The sequence below is a fragment of the Falco peregrinus genome, chromosome 13 (genome assembly GCF_023634155.1).
Source record: "Falco peregrinus isolate bFalPer1 chromosome 13, bFalPer1.pri, whole genome shotgun sequence".
Taxonomy (NCBI): domain Eukaryota; kingdom Metazoa; phylum Chordata; class Aves; order Falconiformes; family Falconidae; genus Falco; species Falco peregrinus.
Genome location: NC_073733.1, coordinates 7,298,817 through 7,319,485, shown reverse-complemented (window position 1 = coordinate 7,319,485; position 20,669 = coordinate 7,298,817). Strand labels below are relative to the sequence as shown.

The 20,669-nt window shown below is 45.9% G+C and overlaps 1 protein-coding gene across 5 annotated transcripts in view; it reads left to right on the top strand.

Moving 5' to 3' along the window:
• Positions 1-6,594: 6,594 nt before the first annotated feature.
• STAG2 (STAG2 cohesin complex component) overlaps positions 6,595-20,669 on the top strand; it is an 82,211-nt gene continuing 68,136 nt past the window's right edge. For 3 of the 5 annotated variants that reach the window (XM_055817904.1, XM_055817901.1, XM_055817903.1), the window contains exon 1: positions 6,595-6,823. The gene's annotated coding sequence lies outside the window, so the exon portion shown is untranslated. Of the gene's footprint in view, positions 6,824-8,048; positions 8,169-20,669 lie in introns of those variants that run through there. The other 2 variants (XM_055817905.1, XM_055817902.1) reach the window with 1 other exon arrangement.

The window sequence follows — 20,669 nt, the reverse complement described above, 5'->3', positions numbered from 1 at the left end:
ATGCATATGGTCACCTGCAAATTTTGGAGAATGAAATAAGCTAACCTCTAGAAATCACCAAGACAGAGAACATTTAAATTTACTCATGTTATGTCCTTTTGATCTTATGAAGTTAGATCCTCCTGCAAAACAGTTGACATGGTTTACATTATTTAGTTTTGCACGGTATGATGAAAGTCATCACTTGAGCCAACTAGTTAATCTTCTGAATACCAGCTTTTCAAAAGTGGGGGTCAAGCCACAGAAGCCTCTTCCTTTTAACTCTTGCATAACAGAGGGAGGCTTCTGAGTCTAAGGTTGACGTTACCTCCCTTTCCTGCATAACCAACCCAGGTGGTGGTACTGGAGCCAGTACTGAAGCTCTGTTGGTAGGGTACAAGCCACCAGAAAAATAACTGTTGCTCCAAATGTCTCTTCTGGTGTTTTGCAAAACAGAATGTACCAAAAGTGACATTAATTTGACTCCTACCTCTGCATCACAATTTAGCCCTCTTATAACATTGTTAACAGTTGCTTTGTAAAGGCTTAATCGGCAATTCCACATTTCTGTAAGGAACGCCCATGTTCCAGGTTGGAAGCTTCACCTCTGCTGGGCTCACAGCTGGAACCAGCGGTACAGAGAAGGGACGTAAGGGTGTGCCCAGGGGGAGTGGGATTGGGAGTCGCCATCCTCGGCACTTGGGTGTCCCACAAGTGCCCTTTGCCATGGACGGGAAACACTTTGGTTTCAGCTGCTGGCAGTGAGGCTTTGCAGGACTTCCACAATCATGTGAAAGGAAGTTACAGTCTAAAAGAAGTATTTTTATCTTAACGGTTTTGAACATCTGTGCAAGCCACCAAGATGTCACAAACTGTTGTACTCCTTGCTGCTTGTTATGCATTGTGCCACTTAGAAAAAAAAATCGTACTCTCAGCTAATGACAGGATCACACCTCGCTTTGCTTCCACATCCCGCTGCATCAGAGTTGAGGCAGCGAGAAGAGCCTTGAGCCCCAGACATGCTCGGAAGGAGAGGGGACTGCTGAGAAGCACTTAACAGAAACAAACCTTGAAGCTGGTTGGTAATGAAATCTAAACCAAAGGAAACCATGTTAGGGATATATGTAGGATCTCAGGAATGTGGTAGGTCAGCCCCAGAACACATGCAAGTTTATCTGACAGAGTAATCTGTTCCTTGACTTTGTCAGGTAAGTAACCACCTCCCACTGCATATACTCCCACTTTAACCCTCTTCAGTTCTATCCTCAGTGGTTTATGGGGAAAAGACCAAGATAAATCAATCCACTGTCACCATCCAAACCTGGTGTTTGCCTGGAAACAGAGCAGAGAGCCGTCCCATCCATTTGAGGGAGGATTTTCTTCAAAGCTTAAACATAAAACAAACATATTTGACTTTGTGGTGTAGAATTGTTTTGCTCTATGATCTTGGGCAAAGGTTGAGCTGAATGACAACGTTTCTGTCCCAGTTCCACTCTAACCTCATCTAACCACAAACCAGCCTCCTTCCTCCCCTTTCCAGGCAACCCCCTGGCTCCGTGTCAGGGTCTCAGGGGGGCTGGATGCCCTGGAAAATCCAGCTGGCTGGGACCCACTCTCCGTTCCTGATGGGTGAGTTGCCCTCAGATCAAGAATATGATGTAGTTTCACTGGTTTTTAGCTGCCGCTTAGCTGCTTCCCCTGCTCAGTGCTGGTTGCTGCTGGTTGGCCCGCTTGACCTTATTTCAGCTCTTGTCTGCTTCTCACCCCAGCCCTTTTTCTGCTGTACAATCTGTTCTTTCCTGCCTTCATCCATGCTCTGCCACTTACCCAACCTGAAACATGTTTCTCTGGTTCCCGTGGTTCTTCCACAGGCTTTGTCGCCGATGCTGTCATGCTGCCTGACTCATAAAATGGGTCTTGATTCATGGTCCCTCTGCCTGGACTTGGCTACGGAACACAAGTCTTGGTCATGTCTCCCAAAACTTCCCTACATCTGCAAAGTAGAGCAGATCGCGTCCCAGATCCAACAGAGGTGGCCTGCATGGGAACACTTTCTTGTACATAAGGTGAGGTGAAGCCTCAAGTCAAATTGGTGCATCTTGACTGAAGCTGGGAAGAGGGTTTTGCATTATTTCCTACCAGCAACCGGTGGGGCCTTTACATGCTTTGGTGATGAAAACTTGAAAACATGGCTGAGGGGCTTTTATCTCAAAGAATTGATACATAGCAAGAGCACCTCACCTCAAACAGGGGAAAGAGTGCGGGGCTTCAGGCAACCAGTGGCACAGATGGCTGAATAAAGCTGCCGATAATGCAGTTAGCTGGAAGGCACTGGTGACTTACTGGGGTTCTGTTCACTTCTAGAGCGGGTAGCGAAGGGCAGGTAGAACTTCCTTCCTTTTTAGTGATACGGGACAAACTGTAATTCTGTGCATCTTTTCAGGTCTGAGAGCATGGTAGGCAGCAACTTACTGAATCAAAAAAATTCAGACTTCAGTTAGGCGTTCTGGAAAGACCTGGCAAGAAATAGGGGCATGCAAGGGAGACTTATGTAAATCGCAAAAGGATGAAACAATTCACAGTACAGGGAAAGGCCTAAGGAGCTATTGATGTGCTATCTGTCTGCTGGAAATTATGGGAAAGTAACCCATTTTTTTGTCTTTATTTTTGTTTCTTATGTAATAGCTCATCTCCAAAAGGATTTAGAGCAGATTTCCCTAGAGTGACTAATCCAGTTTCAAAAATCGGAGGAAAAAAACCACCAACACACCTGACTGGGAAAACTGCTTTTCCCCTGTGTACCCAACTAAACAGGTAAAAATATGCTGTGGCTTATTTAATACAGGCCATCACACTTACCCACTGCACCTTGGAACGAATCTAGTATACAAGTTCTGGCTTGTTTTCCAATTCTTTTAAGCAAATCCTTTTAAAAAATAAAAGGAATGGTAAAGGATTGTGTTGGGGTTTTGATTTTGTTTTGTTTTGTTTTGTTTTTTTAAATAGAAAAGAGGAAACGGAACTGCAGAGGGGGTTCCTATTCCGCTGCCCTCAAAGAAAAGGAAGCAGCATGAGGATGAATCTCCTGCCTGGAAGAATGAATCAGCCATCTGGCAGCTTGAGTTTATTCTGATCTCTAATGGTGAATCTCTGGCCATTAATTCAGACATGGAATTGGTATCTACCCTTGCCTTGCTCAGTTTCTTAACTGGGTGACTGATCAAGAGCTCTTTTTGGTTCAAGCATAGTAAAAGTCCCTGTTGTAAAGTCTTTGTTAAATTCTCTCTGAATTGGGCTTCCTATCAGAAATGGTGGGCTTTGAAGCTCCTAAAAAGTAGCTTTAATGAGAAAGATGACACAGTCCTGTAGAATACTTTCTCCTACACTTTTCCACAGAACTTTCTATCCGACATAAATCCTTCCTAGGAAGACCAGAATTTAAAATATCTCTGTTTCTTTATCGTGCCTGGATAACACTTTTTTTTTCTTTTACATTTTTTCATTGTATTGGAACGGATGCTAGAGTGCTAAAGCTATATAGGAACTTCAAGATGTTCTTCGATTTCTTCACAAAGCCTGAACAGACAGATGGTAGGAGCCCATTCTGGAATTGTTAGCTTAGAAAGAAGTGGTGTGCTAGCAGTGGAACTGCTTTTCGTCTCATCTCCCCTGTTGCACCAACTGGAAGGCTCAATCCCACAAGCATGATCAGTTCACAGGGAAAATGTAGAACTTAGGTTCTCAGGGAGCCAGTTTGCCATGGATAAAGACAGCAAATACAAGGGTTAAGAACTTTTCTGCCCCCTATATTGCTATCCACCCTTTGAGAGATTGTTGCGTTTGCTCCTTAAATGCGTGCTATATAAACCAGTTTGTGGTGGTTATTTGCATGATCCTAGTGTGGTGCTGTCAGGTGTCCTCCCAGGGCACAGCTGGCATAAGGAATTCCTATGTTCTGGTCACTGGAGCAGAGCAGAAACATTCCCGGCCTCTGTAGGAGCGCACCGCACCTTCAGTTGTGCTGCCTGAATTGCTTACGTGGTTGTACTCTGGCTTCCGAGAAATGAGCTGGTTTGGGAGGAAAAAAATGAAACCAGTCCCTTCGAAAACAAATGGCCCTCCCTCCCTTTCTCTGATGAGGCAACAGTTTTGCTCAGCCAGCAGCCAGGCCGGCAGCTGAGTGGAGCAACTGGGAGGGAGGAAATGCACTGGGGAGTGCAAAATCCTCTTAGGCGGGCTCTGTGACCAATGGTTTGTAATACGCCGCTGCACCTGGAGCCGGGTCCCCAGAGTGTTTGCAGGTTTTGTTACAAGTTTCAAAAAGCAAATAGTCAGAACACCCAGAAGTGTTATGAATCTGGGCTTCTAAGGTCTGAGTCAGCTTTGGAAAGGGGCTGAACTCTCTGCCATGGTACTGTCAGCACTTGCATGCTCATTTCTTTAAAAAACACACCCTAAAAACTGTCATGTTTTCTTCTGTTAAACACATTTACCTAAAGGATCTCAGCTATGAGGTCAAGTGTGAACTATAGTGTTTTTGGAACAGCCCAAATATCTGATGCACGTGCTAATAAATGGATTTTATGCACAGCTGAGTCTGAAGCTGCCTCAGTGTTGTGCTTCTGCCAGCTCTCACAGCAGGCTGCTATAATCTTACAAAGTTTTGGATTTGCATTGTAATATGAGTAGCCCTATTGTATCTCAATTGGAGGATACATTGCTGGAATTCCATGTGCAGGCAAAATGTTAGTTTTGGAAGTGTGTGGTTTATTTTCATGGAAAAGTTGTCTGGCAGCTGTCAGAAATTGACTTTGTAGACGGAAGGTGCAAACGGATCCAGCTCCTTTCCATCTATTTCTGTGTGTAATTTAACAACAACATATATCATGGGCAAGTTTAAAAGTTAGGAGGTATGGTGGGTGTGTTGGGTTTTTTTGTGTGTTTTGTTTTCTTTTTTTTTTACAGTTTATCTTTTATTCACAATTCTTCTATAATTTCGTCAGGCATTAACAGATACACACGAAACAGCAGCAGCAGCAGCACCTGTAGCTATAACCGAAACTTCGAACATAGTTTTACAATGAGGGATTCGGGGTGCTGTTTTAAATTGTTCCCTAAAAGGGTATCTTTCTCCCAATTTTCTTATTTTTTCCGCAGCCTTGACAGGAGGTACAAAACATTATGAAATGTGAATTCAAGCCACAGAATGGAATTTATTTTTGGAAGTCTTCTCTCAGGTACCAACCAAAGATTATATCTAGAACTGCTAGATGTCATCACCTCGTATTACACTAGGTTTTTATTTTAAACTCTCCTTGTCTGATCAGCTTCCATTATGACTGTTACTCGCTGTGCATGCCTCATCTTCGTTTTGGAAAGGCTGAAGCTGACGGATACTCTTTTCTTGTGTCCTGCCTTTGTTAGGCAGGTGAGCAGAGCGACTCTGCTTGGCACCTGCCTAGTTATGCTAACCATCTCCCCAAAATTAAAAGTAGGTAAACACAAAAGGCGGCTGGAGACTAATTAGCAGGACAAAACTGTTCTTGTGCTGACCGATCTAACCATAAGCTTACGTGCAACTATTCAGCATGAGTAATGTGCTTAGCATTACACAATGCAGGGAGAGAAAAAATGTAGAAGGAACTATCGAATTGCGCATTTAGAAAAATAAGCGTCACAAAGTATTCTGTATTGCTTATATGCGATCGTCTGAGGTACGTAGGAATCTTCATACAGGGAGAAACAAGGAATCGCCCTGGGAGGCTAGGAGCAAGCGCCAATTTGAACTGGGAAGGAAGGCGCTTTGCGACGAGCAGCAGCAAACGTTTCGGGAGGACGCTGCCCAGCACCAGAACCACCACCAGCGCCAGCAAACAGCTCCTGCTGGTCTGGCCGCCCCGCTGGGCGCTCTGGAGACCGGGCACCCCGCACACACCCCTGCGGGCAGCCGCGCGTTTATCTTCACGGCCACAGGCACCCCCGCAGCCGGCTCCGGCACGGCGCAGCAACGGCGGCCCGGCAGCCCCGGGCGGCGAGGGGGCCGGCAGGCGGGCAGGGGTTATTTCTAGGAAGGCTGAACTTTGCCTCAGCCGAACGACTGTTTTCCAGTTACTGCGGTGTTGCAAGGGGGCAGGAAGGGCGCCAGGCCCCGCGCCCGCGGGTGGCTGTACGCGGCCGGGGCCGTGCCGTGCCGTGCCGTGCCGGAGCTCTCCTTTTTAGGCTGTCCTCCTGTTTCAGTCACCCGATCCTGCCCCGAGAATGAAGCCAGCAGCTGGGCCCCCCCCGCCGGCCGCGCACGGAGGAGGCCGGGCCCCCCCCGCCTGGCAGGAGGAGGAGGAGGAGGAGGAGGAGGAGGAGGAGGAAGAGGCCGCCTCGCCTCGCCACCCCGGCGGCGGCCCGACCCCGGCCGTCCCCGCCACCGCCCCCGCCGGGCCGCCGCCGCTGTGGAGCGCCGCGCTCGCGAGGCGGCGGGGGCGGGGGAGCGGCCGGGCGGCGCGCGCGTGCGCGGCACCTTGTTTACCCCGCTCGGCGCGGGCTGCGCCGCGGCCGGCCGGCAGGTGTCGCCCCACGCCCAGGAGAGCGGGCCTCGCTCGGAGGCCGCCAGGTGGCGCCTGCGCCCTCCATTCGCTCGCGAGCCGCCGAGCAGCGAACACCCCAAACAATCCCCAGCGCCGCCGCCAAATTAAATAACCTGCCCGCGCCCCGCGCCGTCCCCAGACCCCCCCTCCGCGGCCAAGTCTTCGGGCCGGGCCGGGCCGGGCGCGCAACCGGCAGCCGGGCCGGGGATATAGGAGCGGAGCTACGAGCCTGGGCCTCCTCGCTGCCTACGCCGATACTGGGCAAGGTAAGTTAGAAAATGGCGGCGAAGCTTCTGGAAGTTTGGAGGGGGGACTCGGGATCGCGGTGCGTGGCTGCGGAGAGAGGCCGGGACGGGGCCCGCGGTCCCCGGGCCTGCGAGGACGGCGCGGGGCGCTAGGCCGGCTGGCCACAGGGACTCCGCGCAGCCAAGATGGAGGACGGCGGGGCCGAGCCGCGAAAACACTCCAGCCCCCCGCTTCCCCACCCCCCCTTCCCAGCGCGCCTCGGCGGGGAGGGGGGAGGCGAGCGGGAGCGCGAGTGAGAGAGCGAGAGGGCGCCGAAAGCGGCCCCCGCTGCCCGCCCGGAGCCCCGTTCCTCTTCCCCAGAGCCGGCCGCGGGCAGGCTGGGCCCAGCGCTCGGCGAGCTAAAATGGAGAACCACCTTCTCCTCCTCCTCCTCCCCCCTTCTCCCGAGCCGAGCAGGGGCTGCTGGCAAGATGGAGGACTCGGGCATTGTGTGTGTGGGGTGTGTGTGTGGGCAAGCCGGGCCGGGCCGCTCGGGGGTGGCCAGGGAGGGGACGGGGGTCGGGGCCGCCGCGGACGGAGCGGGCCGCGCTCGGGGGGGCAGAGCGCTGGGCCGCGCCGCGCCGAGAAAATGGTGGGGCGGCTGCCGGTGCCCCGGGGTCGGGTGTCGGAGGAGGCCGGGGAGAGGGGACTCTCACCCCTGACAGCGCTCGCCCGGGCTCCCTTCCCCCTCCTTCCCGCTGCCCAGCAGCTGAGCTCTTCCTGCCAGCCCGCTCCCGCCGGCTTCCCCGCCGAGGGAAGTGCCGAGGGATCGGGCTTTGCCCTCCGCCGGCTCCCTGCCCCGAGCCGGGGCAGCTCCGGCCGCCTCCCCCGAGCCAGCGGGCCGGAGGGCTGGCGGGAGCGAGTGCCTTCGGCTCGAGCGAGGACGTGGGGACCGACCTGCGCCTTCCCCCCTCGCCGCCTCCGAAAGAGCTGGCGACCCCCCCCCCCCCCCCCCCCCGGCGCCCAGGCCGGGGAAGGCCTTTGTGGGGCAAGTTTTCCCCTCCAGACTGACTTTGGGCGAGCTCCTCGGCGGCTGCCCGCTAAGAGGAAGAGTTGTGGCAGTTTCCGTTCGGCTTGCTTTATTTTTTTGTAAAGAAAGGGCTCTTGCCAACTTGTGCCGGGGACGCCCGACGCCGGCAGCCGCGTGTTGCAGGAACCCCGCTGGGCTCTCGCCGGCCCCGGTGGGGGAGGGGGGGGGGGGGGAGGAGGAGGAGGAGGAAGAAGAATGCTTCTTACTGGGGGGTTTTGGCGCCACTTTTGTTTTAGATAGTGCTCCTCTGCCCCCTCCTCCTCGGCACGCACTGAACTGAGCTGAACCCTGCCCAGGTAGGAAGCGAGAGCTTTCCTGGTGTTTCTTTTTTTTTTTCTGGGCGCTTATTTTCTCTACACGGCTTAAAATATATATATATATATATGCAGTTGTTGCCGTGGTTAGGGACTCGGAGGGACAGGGGAGCGAGGAGCGAGCGGCCGAGAGCGGCAGCAGATGGCCGGGCCGGGCGGCCCCGTGTGTCGGGGGCTGCTCCGCCTGCCTGTGCCCATCCCCGGGGCCGGGGGTGCCGGCGGGGGGGCCCGCACCGCTGCCCTCGGTGCCGGCCGCTGCTAGCGTTGTGTAACCCGGCCGTCCCGGGGAAACCCGCGACCGACAGACCTCGATTTTTTTTTTTTTAACTTTTTTTTTTTTTCCCCCTCCCTACCCCCGAGGACGAGGGCTGAAGGCGCTCAGCTCTCTCTTTCGCTGCTTTTTATTTATTTATTGCCCGGCTCGGCTCTTGTTGTTGTTGCCTTCCCCCGGGATGCGGTGCTCGGAGTTAGCACAAAGTTTCAATGACCGCCGAGTCCGGTGCTGGAGTTACTCTGTGTGTTTTTGTGTTCTGTTTTGTTGTTGTGTCTTGTTTTTGTTTTTTTTTTTAATTACTTCTTGGCGGCGCGGGCCGCACGGCTCCCGCCCGCGCTGGCTGAGCGCTCCTTCCCGTGTGCTCCCCCCGCCACACCCTGGCGTGTCCGGTCCCGTCGGGCGCCTTGCCCGCCGCTGTGACCCCCTCGCCTCCCCCGGCCGGCAGCCCCCGCAGGTAGCCCGGGGCCGCGCAGCGCCCCGCCGCCGTCCCTCTCGGCGGGGCGAGGAGGGGCCATGTCAGCGCGGCGGTTCGTGCCGGGGGCGGGGAGTCCGGTTACCGAAGTGCGTCACACGCGGCCCCGCCGGGGCCTGCTCCGCTCCGCTTCGGGCGGCCGCCGCCGCCGCGCCCGCCTGCCTGCGCCCGCCGCCCATTGGCCGCCGCCCGGGCGGGAGGCGGTGGCTTCCTCCCGCGCCCCGGCCGGGCCCGGCCGCCGCCGCCGGTTCCCCCGCAGGAGCGGTGGGGGCGGCGCGAAGGTCACCTCGTGGAAAGGCTTCCACGTCTTCCCGTTCCGTGGGGATTTGGTGAAAGGCGAGGGGGAGAAAACGCCTTTTGGATGGCTTCCCTCGAAGCCCGCGTCCGAAGGTCCTTGTGCTGCTGGGAGTTCGGCTCAATCTTGCTTTCAGTGTCCAGAAGCTAGAGTTCCTGGCTTCCTGCAGTGAGGTGTTCCCCAAGCACACCTCTTGCTGTTAACTCTTGGCATGGCGGTCCCGATTTGTGACAGATGACTTTCTCCTTCGTAATGCTTGGCCGTTTGAAACAACTTTTCCACCTTTTCATATTCTCTTTTCCCTAAATCCATTATTTACTCAAGTATTTATTATTCGTGTTTACCTGGTATTGAACTGCCTGGGACTTAAAACATACCCACATGCAGGCCGGTTGGTTATGTGCAGGTAAATAAATACCACAAGTGATTGTGCAATGACTGGCGTGAATCTCTTATCTCATAGGTTGTTATCCCTAACTCTTAATTTTGTGGATAAATCTTGGTCATCAGTTGCAGAATCACAATGCCACAGATCTTGCATGGGGCTCTCTTTGCTGGGTAACACTGTTTCTTTTCCCTTGGAACCATGATAACAGTTTCGTTACAAAATCAAACAAGGTGTGAGAATACCGATGCCCTGCTGTTGGCACAATCCATCTTTCTGCTGCTTTCAGCACTGGGTTTGGTGGGGTGGAATCCCTGTACCCTTCTGATTAACTAAAAAAAGAGACTAAGAAAGCTTCAGAGTTACATAAAGGAATAACCATGAATTGATTCCCATCTATAGCAGATAGATCTTGCTCTGTAAGCAGTGGGGCTCATGTGGGTCCTTTTAGCAAAAGCAGTGGCCTGTTATGCTGTAGTCTACAGGTGGGTTTTATGCAACCTGTGAGAAATCTGAATTTCAGTTGCTGTTGTTGGTATTAACCGTGGTATATTTAAGGATGGGTGTTGTATAAGCTTAAATTCAGACAAACAAAAGAAAACCCAGGCATGAAACTGGGAGATGGGAGAGACTTGTAATTTTCCTGTGAAATTCCCTAGAGCTTGGGTATCTCCCAAGTTACGTATGTGGGCCGGAGTTACGTTTTTGGAAGTTTTTCATCCATTTACAGTTGCAGAAAGATAATACTGAGTGGAGTCAGTAAGCAATATAAGGGTTTGTTAAACTTGTATTTAAGAAGACTAGTTAAAATTTATGTACAGATCTTTTCTTTTAGACGTAAAGGCTTGATGTTTTGTGACTGAAAGCTGAAGTTACTGGTTTGAATAAGTTGGCATCAAATTAATGATGCTGTGATGTTTTAATATATTTAAAAATAGGGTTCTTGGAAATCAGAAAATTGCTAGGTCATAAAATATTTGGTGTAAATAAAATACTTTATTTAAAAATGCATTGCACTACTTGAAGAGCATTCAGTTTTTAAAATTGTATTCAATTAGCTGGCTGTTACTCTAACTCAAATTCCGTAAATATATCACATTCCAGCTTTACGTGGTAAAATCTATAAAGGCATAAATGTGCGGAATGAAATAATTTCCACTTGGAAGGAGTGTAAATAGAATTGTCAGTTAAACACCCTATTTAGTTTTATTTTGTTTCAGTATAACTTATCAACAGCAACTGAGTTATTTTTTAAAAAAGTAATGTAGACAGCTTCTCTTGAATATTACATGCTGCTACAGTCTCCTGTAGAAAATAGCTGTAGGCAACAAACCACTTGAAAGTGTGTGCTCTTGTTGGTGGGAGCAACTACATTAGACTTAGTCAAATCATGAAATAGTTTAGCACATCAGAGCATTATGAACTTTTTTTAATTAGATTGCTCTTTGTCACTTCTGGTTCAAATTTAGAATGATTTGAGAGTCCTCATTTGTCATTTTCATTTGTGGTGTTACTCTCTGTTGTTTTGCTGTAGGGAAATATTATAGGAGAGATTAGGTTTTCTGGAACTGGCGTGGCAGTACAAACAGGTTGTATGTTTTACAGAAACCTTAAACACTTCGGTGGCTTATTTTCACCAAATGAATCCCCCAAAACAAGCAAGTATTCTTGCTGGTTACTTATGCTTCTTGCTTGTGTTGCTGGAATGCTGTGTTTTGTCAAACAAGATGAGGTTTTGAACTCTGTGTGATCTCTGCCTACAGTGTGACTGTTTGTTATCTGGTGGGTTTTGAACCTTAGGAGGATATTGTAGGTGTGAATTTCCAAAATGGTACTGTTGGGTTTCGGTGGTGAGTTGATTGGTTGGGTTTTTTTGTTTCATTTGTGTGTGTGAGGACTTGGGAAAACATACTGGAAAAAGGAATGTGTTGTGGATTGTGTCTCTGTCAGCTAGATGCTAGAATTTCCAAGAGCTTCATCTGCTTCAGTACTTGCAGTGGCAGGAAGCAATTGATAGCAGCCATTGACATACCAGCTTAATATTCTTAAATAAGCTCTGCTTACTTTCTCAGTATCGCTTAAAACGTTCACATTCTGAAAACTTCAGTATCCTTATATGAGGATCATTGACAAAGAAGAGAGAATGAAGTGGTAACTTAGTCCTTGGGAAACTGGGTTCAGCAGGGGATGGGTTGGAACAGCCAAAGCATTTACACAGCAGCTCTGTGGAGGAATGGGAACAGCGCTCTCCCTGTGCATCACAAAAACTTAAATGGTGACGTATGGGCTTACTGCAGTGGTTTAGATTCAAGGCCATCCAATGTTTTAGATCACTTCTGCTTTTGAAAGTCGAAGGATGAGTAAAAATGGGACTTCTTCATGGTCCCATAGCTCTTCTGGCCGTGGCAGTCCTGTGGTTTGATCTGCTCTGGTCTTCCTGCCCCTTCTGTCCTGTTGGCTATGGACAGAGGTGGAGCTGCAGGCAGATTAAACGTCCTGGTGAAGATCAGAGAGTCCTTCCTGCCAGGGAAGAGTTTATCTTGTGTGAGTGACTACGGTCGGAGGGTTGGGCTCCTTCTGGAGTGAGGTCTGGATCTGCCAGTGGGTGGTGGTTTCCCATGGCCTTGGGCCGCTCTTGCACGGGCCGCTCTTGCACTGGCCGCCCCCGCCCGGCAGGGGGCGCCGCGGCGGCCCGGAGGGCGCCTGGTGGGGCAGCTGGGTGCAGCCTGCGGCCGGCGGGACACCCCGGCCTGGCGGGGGGAGCCTGTTGGTCACCTCCGCAGTGCTACAGCGGCCCAGTGGAAGCTCTTGCACTGGCATGTGTTTTTTTTCCAAAAGCCTGCTTTCTGGAGTCAACCAGTTACACTTTTCCACTCTTTCCATGTTTGATGGCTTGTCCACTGGCTTTGGTTGGCTTTATACATTGGAAAAAAAAAATTAATCTGCTTTCAAAAAACTGTGTATCTTTGTGGTTTAAGAGTGAGCCTTGAAATCTGATGTGACTTTTAACAAGGTCAAAAACTTACTAGGGAGTGATACAGTGAAAACTTGTTTTGGAACTGGGAGATTAAAAGCGTACCTTTAATCATGTGTTTTCTTAACTAGAATTTCTTGTAAGTTTTTTCATGTTGCAGTTCGTAAGAATCTGGTGAAGTTGATTTTTTTTTTTTTTTTTTTTTTGAGTAAATCAAAAGTAAGGGAAACTTCTGGAAGTGGCCTTCATTTAGATCACCACAGACACCTATATGTAGGGCTAATGGTGACTTGATCAAGTTGGGAAGCTTGACGGCCTGTTGTCTGACTGCCTTCTGTCTTGAGGAAGATTGTCTACTGTTGAGGTATCAATACAAACACTCTTTGTTCTTGGTATAGTCAGTTTGATGGCCAGGATCACCAAGACTAGACCAAGGTCTCCCCCCCCCCCCCCCCCCAAAAAAAAAAAAAAAAAAAGGGGGGGGGGGGGGAGGTTGTGCCATCGCAACATTTCACAGTGTAATGTATCCCTTTTTAGTATCCCTGTATCTCCAAGTTTGCACTATTAAGGAAAATCTCAGGTCTGTGAGACCTTGGGTAGGGAAGATGGAAAAGATCTTTTCTTCCAGCTCAAAAACAATTGCCCTCAACTGGTCGGATCTGAGGAGAGGTCTGGCACCCAATTTTGGAGACAGGGATATGGGAAAATTTGATCCCCCAAGGTTCCCTTGTGGCATTCATGTGACAGTTAGCTATTCCTAGCCTTTACTGGCTGGAGTTGCATGGAGGAACATGGACAGAGTCTGTTTTAAAACTTTTTTTATCCCAATTTGAGTATGAAATTAAGGACGTACAGGACTGCATTTGTATGCAGTTACTTCTTGTCCTGTTGTGACTTCAGAGGGAAATTAAGTTAGCTGTCATGTAACTGCTTTATCGAGGTACATACTTTATGTCCAGGTGTGTCCTTTAATGTAATATATTCTGTACCTTTTTTTGATTGTGTAACTAGCTATAACTTCCCCCTCCAGAGGGCTTATTTTTGTAGAAGAGTATCATGAAAGTGAGTAGATGTAAGAAGATAGGCATATCAATATATATAGTGTAGATTGTGATCCATAATTGAGAAGTTAATCGCAATACCAACCTAAAACAAGTAGTTAGAGATGAGTGTGTGTTGGTTGGTTTGTGGGGTTTTTTTTTTAATTTTACATAGATGAATGTTCTACTTTCTTATAGCTCTGAGTCTGATGGCTTATTAGTCCTGCCCTTACGCAGCCTTTAATGCATTTTGCTTGTCTGTACTTTTATTTCAGTAGAGGTTAGTCATTGGATTAGAGTGTGGCTTAGAGAGGAAATGTGTGGCACTGGAAGTCAATGGAAGAATATTTGTTTTCTACAGCATTTTTTTGTTAGTGCTGCTGTGTGGCTCCTCGAGAGGGAAGTATTTTTGTATCTGTTGCCATTGTTCTAGGGTTGATAGGGCAAGCACATGAATTTCACCTGTATTTTGTAAAAAGTCTGCAGTGGTGCATATAGCCATGTAATATGTATGTCTGTAGCGGTCTAGATTGAAAAGAAGAATTATAGCTGGAATCCAAACTTCAGGGTTTTCTATTAGCAAAGTAATGAAAAGAAATCAAATACACTGACAGAATGCACAAATATTTCCGAAACTACAGGCCACTTAAAAAAGAAACAACAAGCTTTAGGTGTGCATGTTTTATTTAGTTGGAATTACATTCCAATATTGGCTTCGAGTTGCTGCCAGGGTTTGATAAAATGCTGCTCAACTTCTGGCCCTTGAGTGAGCGTTGGGTGATCTGCAGACAACTAACCTTACCTGCAGGCTTCCCTGGAGTTTCTCCCTTTCCCAGTGGTACCCTGCTTCCAGTGAGAGATGGGTGTCATTTCGTGTACATGCTTGTCATTGTGATGCTTCCAGGGAAGATGTGGTGATGTAGTACATGTAGTCACGTAGCAAAGAGGACTTAATGCAGTTATTTCCCTATTGCTTAATACATGTCATCTGTCTAGAAGGAGATTAAAATTTTTGATTTGGAGGTAATGTTGCAGTTCTTGGTTATGGCTGAATTGTATTTTTTTATTTAACATAGGATTTCTGCCTAAGTTTTGTAAAATAGTATCTTCCTTGCAGCATTTCATCTGGGAAAAGAAGATAGACTTTTACTTTGTTCGCAAATAAAAATAAGCTGTTCAAGATAAGGTTTTTCTGTCTTTCATGCAATTAACTGTTATTCTTTAAGGTAAAAGTCCTAGTTCATCCCTTCAGAAGGCTCAACTCTGGAAATTTGGACCATATCAAGTCCTAGCAATCAGAGCAGATAATATACACAAGTAATATAATTGGCTGACTTTATTTGTCAGAGTGTAATCTTCCAGCAGGGAGTGTTCAGTATGAGGAGAGTTTGTATGGATTAGGGATGTGAATATTGATCATCTGTGTTTTTCTATATGTTACCTTTATTACCTTACTATGGGCAATTGAATATATAGGTAACTGAAGTTACTAAAAAAATATAAGTAGTAAATGTCAGGAACAGGTTTTGTAATTCATGTAGTGTGTGTTTCAGGTGTCTGGTTTTTAATTTGAAGGTGATTTTATGTGACGTGAGTCCTGGAATAAATTTTTTTTTTTTTTTTTTTTTTTTAGTTATGGATATAGTGACTGATTCCATTTGAGTGGTAAAGAGTGGTAAAGCGGTACATCCTGATCACTGGCAATATTCTTCATTTTACTTCTGATCTTTTTAGAAACAGAGAACTGATCAATCATGATATTTTTTCCAAGGGAGATAACTGGGGAAACTTGATAAAGACTTTTTTTTTTTCCCTCCCCCCCCCCCGCCCTTTTCCCAAAAGAAGAATGACCGGTAGCTACAGTATGCATATGGCAGGCAGTGCTATGCTTGTGGCAGACAAATAGGAAGTAGGATTGATACAGGCTATTGTATCTTTATTTAGAGTAAAGAATGCAATTTAATTGCAGTTGTAAAGGAGAGACTGGGATATTCATAATTTAAGATAATTAACCTAAGTTAAAAAATTGTTATTTTGTGCTGTTCTGGGATGGGAACTATAAAGGAAAGTTCCAGTTTGGTGTGCTGCCATGTACTGTTTTATTTTTATTGTTGCTTTATGTACCTGTTTGAAAACTGTATCCGAAATACTTCCTTTTCACACCACATAAAATAAAGCTTTGGATGTGCAGTTGTTTCCTAGAAGTAATACCACAGAGAAAAATTACTTGAGTTCTAGATCACAGAATCAAATAGGAGGACCCTTTGGAGGTCTAGCTCCTCCAGATTGCTCAGGAATTTGTCCAGTCAAGTTTTGAATGTTTTAAGAGGATGGAGTTTTTCCACAGTCTCTGTGGCAACCTATTATGCTATTTTTATTGGAAGGTCTGTCTTTATTTCAGATCTTAAAATCTCTTAAGTTCTTATGAAGATTCACACCCTTCCACCCCCCAGTATGTATATGTTTGGAAAGTATTCCTGGATAATGGAGGCTTGGGAAGCTGATGACCTGGTTTAGAGCTGATTGTGGTTTTTATTGGGAATCATTGAAAAAGAGAGAGGGGTGCATGGCTACCGAATGACTTTTTGGTGCCTGCTTTCCTCTTCCCTCTGGTTGCATTTACTATCTTTATTTTTCTCCTGCTGTTCATACTTGAGCTTCATTGCTGTGCCTATGACAAGGTCTTGCAAATAAAACTTCCTTTCCTAAGCATTTACCTGTTCACTTCAGTGTCATTCATACACCGATCAAAACGATTCTTCTTGCAGTTTTCATGTTTAAGCAGTGGTATTTTTACTCCTTCTCATAAGTATTATTTCTAGAAATCTACAGTTCATTTGAAACTATGGTAACCAGAGAGGAAAGCTGCACAAGAATCTCTCTTGCATCTGTGGTATAGGTCTGTCATTACTTGCCTAATAAATGATTGGCCCAAAAAAGGTGAAAATGGCTTTTGCATATTGATTTACCAAGCATAGAAATTATTTGTTAAGGCAGATAGTTCAATGATAATGGAAAAACGTTCGGATTTTTTTTGCATGTGCTGCTGGATTACAGTTTTGTCCTTAATATTACATGTTTAAGCTGCTTTTGTTTTATTAAGTGGGCTTCCATTTGACTGACTTCGATAAGCTGTGTTTTGAAAATAGACACATTCAAATTGTTATTCTTAAAATGTTTAGGAATTAAAAATCGCTGCTGATGTAGCAATGTGTGTATACTTTATTACTACTCTACTGTGAAATAGAGCAGATTTTGTAAACTCGAAGACCTGTGGCTTGACAGTTGAAACGTAATCAGAACAATCGGCCTTTAGGCATTTTATTTCTCTTGCTGCATTGCATTGTCTTTCTCGTTACACTGCTCAGTTTCTATTCAGCAATGCAATGGTTTTATGGAAGTCAATAAAGTTGTGTACTTAGAGTGTATTTGTGCCTCAGAGCAGTAGTCGCTGCTAAACAAAAATTTTCAGAGGTGGCAAGAACACAGGTTGTATAAATCAGTGTGATATAAAAATGTCAAAAACATTTTTAGAAACATTTTTGTGGATAGAAGGAAATACAGTAATTCATCCTTTTCATATACAGTAGGTCAGGCATTAAGGTTCTTCATATTCACCCGCAAATGCAGTAACGATCTCTGTGAAACAGAATTCTCAAGTTTTCCTTTTTCTGTCAAGGGGGTATAAACTATGTGAGGCATACCTTGCATTCAGAACTGGTTAGGGAAGTTTTGTTTACAGAGAGGATTTATGTGTTCTCGCATAATTTTACAAATGGGCTTAGTCTTTCCCTATCTCCAGTGAAGAGAAGCATGGAAAAATTCGAACAGTTCTGTTCGATGCAAGGTTGAGTCCATCTTCTTTGGTGGCTTGGGGATTAAAGACACTTACTGAAGTTTTCCAGTTCCATTACAGTAAGGAGTATTTGACAGTATATAAAGAATTAAGCATCCTAGTAGATGAAATAGTATTACCAGGATGAAGGAGAGTATGCCAGGGAAGATGGGAAAGATAGGAAAGTATAAGAATATGTTGATGCTTATTAGAACCATTTCAGAAGTATGTTCTGTGTCCAGCTGCATCACCTTAACTTTTTTTTGCTTTTGTGGAATATGTTGGCATTGAGTTATTAGTGGCATAAATAACTGCTTTTATGTAAGATCTTGGAATACATTGTCCTCTCAGATGTGGAAGATGTAAATGTTTGTCTTAAATATTTAATTAAGTCAGGAACTAAAAGAAATAACTATTAAAGCCTTTTTTTTTTGGGGGGGAGGGGGCAGATCTGGAGGAGAAAAATCGAGTTGGGAATCCATTGAAAATGGAAGGTTGTTTTTTACTTTGAGGTAGTTGGTGGAGAGACTACTGAACTGATGTGAAAGAACAGAACTGGGCAGTTATGTAACGGGAAGTAATTTTTGAACATAACTTCACATGCAGAGTTTCCTCCCTCTTTCAGTCTTCTTCCTTCCATACTTGTTCCCTTCAAGCTACTGAAGATGTGCTTTTGCTGTGTCACTAGGCCAGTTCAGTGACTAGTTGCCTCTAATAGGGTGGTGCTGTCTCTGTGTCCTGACCCACTTGCTTATATAGTTTGCCTTGTGCCTGTATTTTCTGCCCATTTGAACCCCATAGGTGAACTGGTTTAAGGAGCTAAGCTGTGAAGAAGATTAGTTTTCTGTGGGTTAAATCTCTGTGGAGTCAATGAGCGCTGCTTCTGCGTGGAGAAGGATGCAAGAGGTTTTGGCCAGTGAGAACACAGAATTGAGGGGAACTGCCCATTTCAGTAGCTGAGGTGGTGTATCAGTTGTCTGGTCCAACAGCAGCAGTAATGTTTTCTGTAACTGTAGGACCAGGAAAATAAAACTCTGCTACTGCTGTTGTCTGCTACTTTTGTACCTGATCTTACTCTTTGGGCGATATGCCAGTTCCAAAAGTAATCCTTTAATCTTTGTAGTGATCTCTGTTTTATCTTTTTTTTTTTTTTTTTTTTTTTTTTTTGGTTCTGTAATGTTACATAGTCTGTTGTAGGTCAATTAAAGCTCTGCAACGAAATACAGGACTGATGTTGATTTGCATAATTTATGCAGACAGGAAGATCATGTATGTTTTTCATTGGTTTCAATCTGTGTGCTGGTTAGTTGTGCAGGTGTTACCTGGAATGAGATGGAAGGAGTAGGAGAAGATTTAGGAACAGTTATAGAAGAGTTTCCTCCCCTCAAGATTTTCTTCCAGCCTTAGCATGGTTAATCAGATGCTGTTGTTGAAACCCTGCTAGACCTCCTTCAGTTGGATGCTTACCAGCCTGTTGTGGTTAGATCTTATTATAAGCCTTTGCACTCTCGAGTTTTCCGTGGTTTATGGAAGCTGCAGTGCCAGTTCTATACGTGAGGTCTGCCTTTGGCCTTTTTACGCAATGTAGACCATCCTGTGCAATGATCTTGAGTCCCATCCTTCCCAGCTCATCTCCTTCCTAGGTTCTGAGTTGCTGGGGGCATGCTGAGGCTACAAGTGTCATCTCTGGGAGTACCTGATAATTAAACCAGACATACCCTTTTTTAAGCTTGTAAAATATTAATATTGTCCTTTAGCGATACTGAGAAATGGACCAAATAGTGCCTGAATACACTGCGTGCCTCTCCTCTCTGCCTCACTTTAGGATCAGTTCAAAGCATTGTTTTCTTCTGCTCCTGGAAGAAAACATGCTGAGTGTTTTTCACAATGTGGAATCCTCTAATTTTTTTTTTCAACTACCTAGGAAGATGCCGGCTTTTTCTTCCTTAGGTGTTTGGGAAGAGCTTTACTGTTGATCGATCAGAAATGATTGCATAGTGGTGCATGGCTTAATTCCTCACCATTTTAGAATTTACATTGGGGAAACTAGTCTGCTCTAGGCAGAAGCTGGGATTTGTTGAAAATAAGCTTCTGTGTGAATAATCAAACTGACAGCTACACTTAGGCTGTGATTTTTACTTTGTGAAGTTGTATTCTGGTTAGAAATACTAGACAGCGGGAAAGCCACATGTACAAAATTTTTTCGAGTTTTGTAGATTTTTTTTAGCTTGTCAAGAGGGTCATAGATACTTGGGTTGTTCAGTATGCATCTATATAAGCCATGTTGGAACAGGAGTTACTTTTTTGATGTCGAATTTGTAGAAGTCCGTGGGCATTGGTTCTGCCCAGTTTTGCAGGTGCTTCTTAGAAGGACTGTTGTGAATGTAGCGGCAATTGCCTGAGCTCTCGGAGTTTCTCCTTACTGCTGTTGAAATGTTTCTGTGGGACTTCCCTGCTTGGAGGCATGCCAAAATGAGTGTGTGGGAAGACTTAATACTTGCTACTTACATAGTATTTTGTATGTTCAAAGTCTTCTGCAAATATTAACTAATCTTTATTTAACATTTGAGCCCAGTTTCTGTCAGTATAAATCAGTAACAGCCAGTTATGACCCCTACTTTTTTTGATGTCAAAAGAACGAAATGCTGTAAGTAGTGTAGTTAAGAATAATCTTTATCATCTTATTAACATACTGTTTTTATCACTCCACCCTTCTGTCTTAGTGTGGTGTAGAAAAAGTTATGAATAGAGCATAGTACTACTCTTCAGGAGGTCCGTGTATTATAGGATGCTGACTGCTGGAAAGAATGGCAATTTGTTCATTTTGTGCATGGTATTTCAAGCTTTTCTGTGCTAGTTTTTGTTTCTGCTATATTAAGGTTTATTTCTTTCCAGTCTGGGGAGCCATAGCATATTAATGCTGTGAGGATAATGCTTACTGCTTAAGATCTGTCTGTTATTCATCTTAGAATGTAGTCTTAGGTTGAAAATTCTTTTAATTATTTACTGTATACCTGTACTAAAAAGTTAATAAGGTTTTCCCTATCTCTGTCCTGACATTACAAATAGTGGTTTTCAGTTAGCTGATATGTATTGAATGTAATTGGTATGATAGATTCATTAAGCTGTTAGGGTTTTGATTACAGTAGGATTGTCAGAACACCAAACCCAAAGTATCTGTACATTTTTGCTAGGATCCCATAATCTA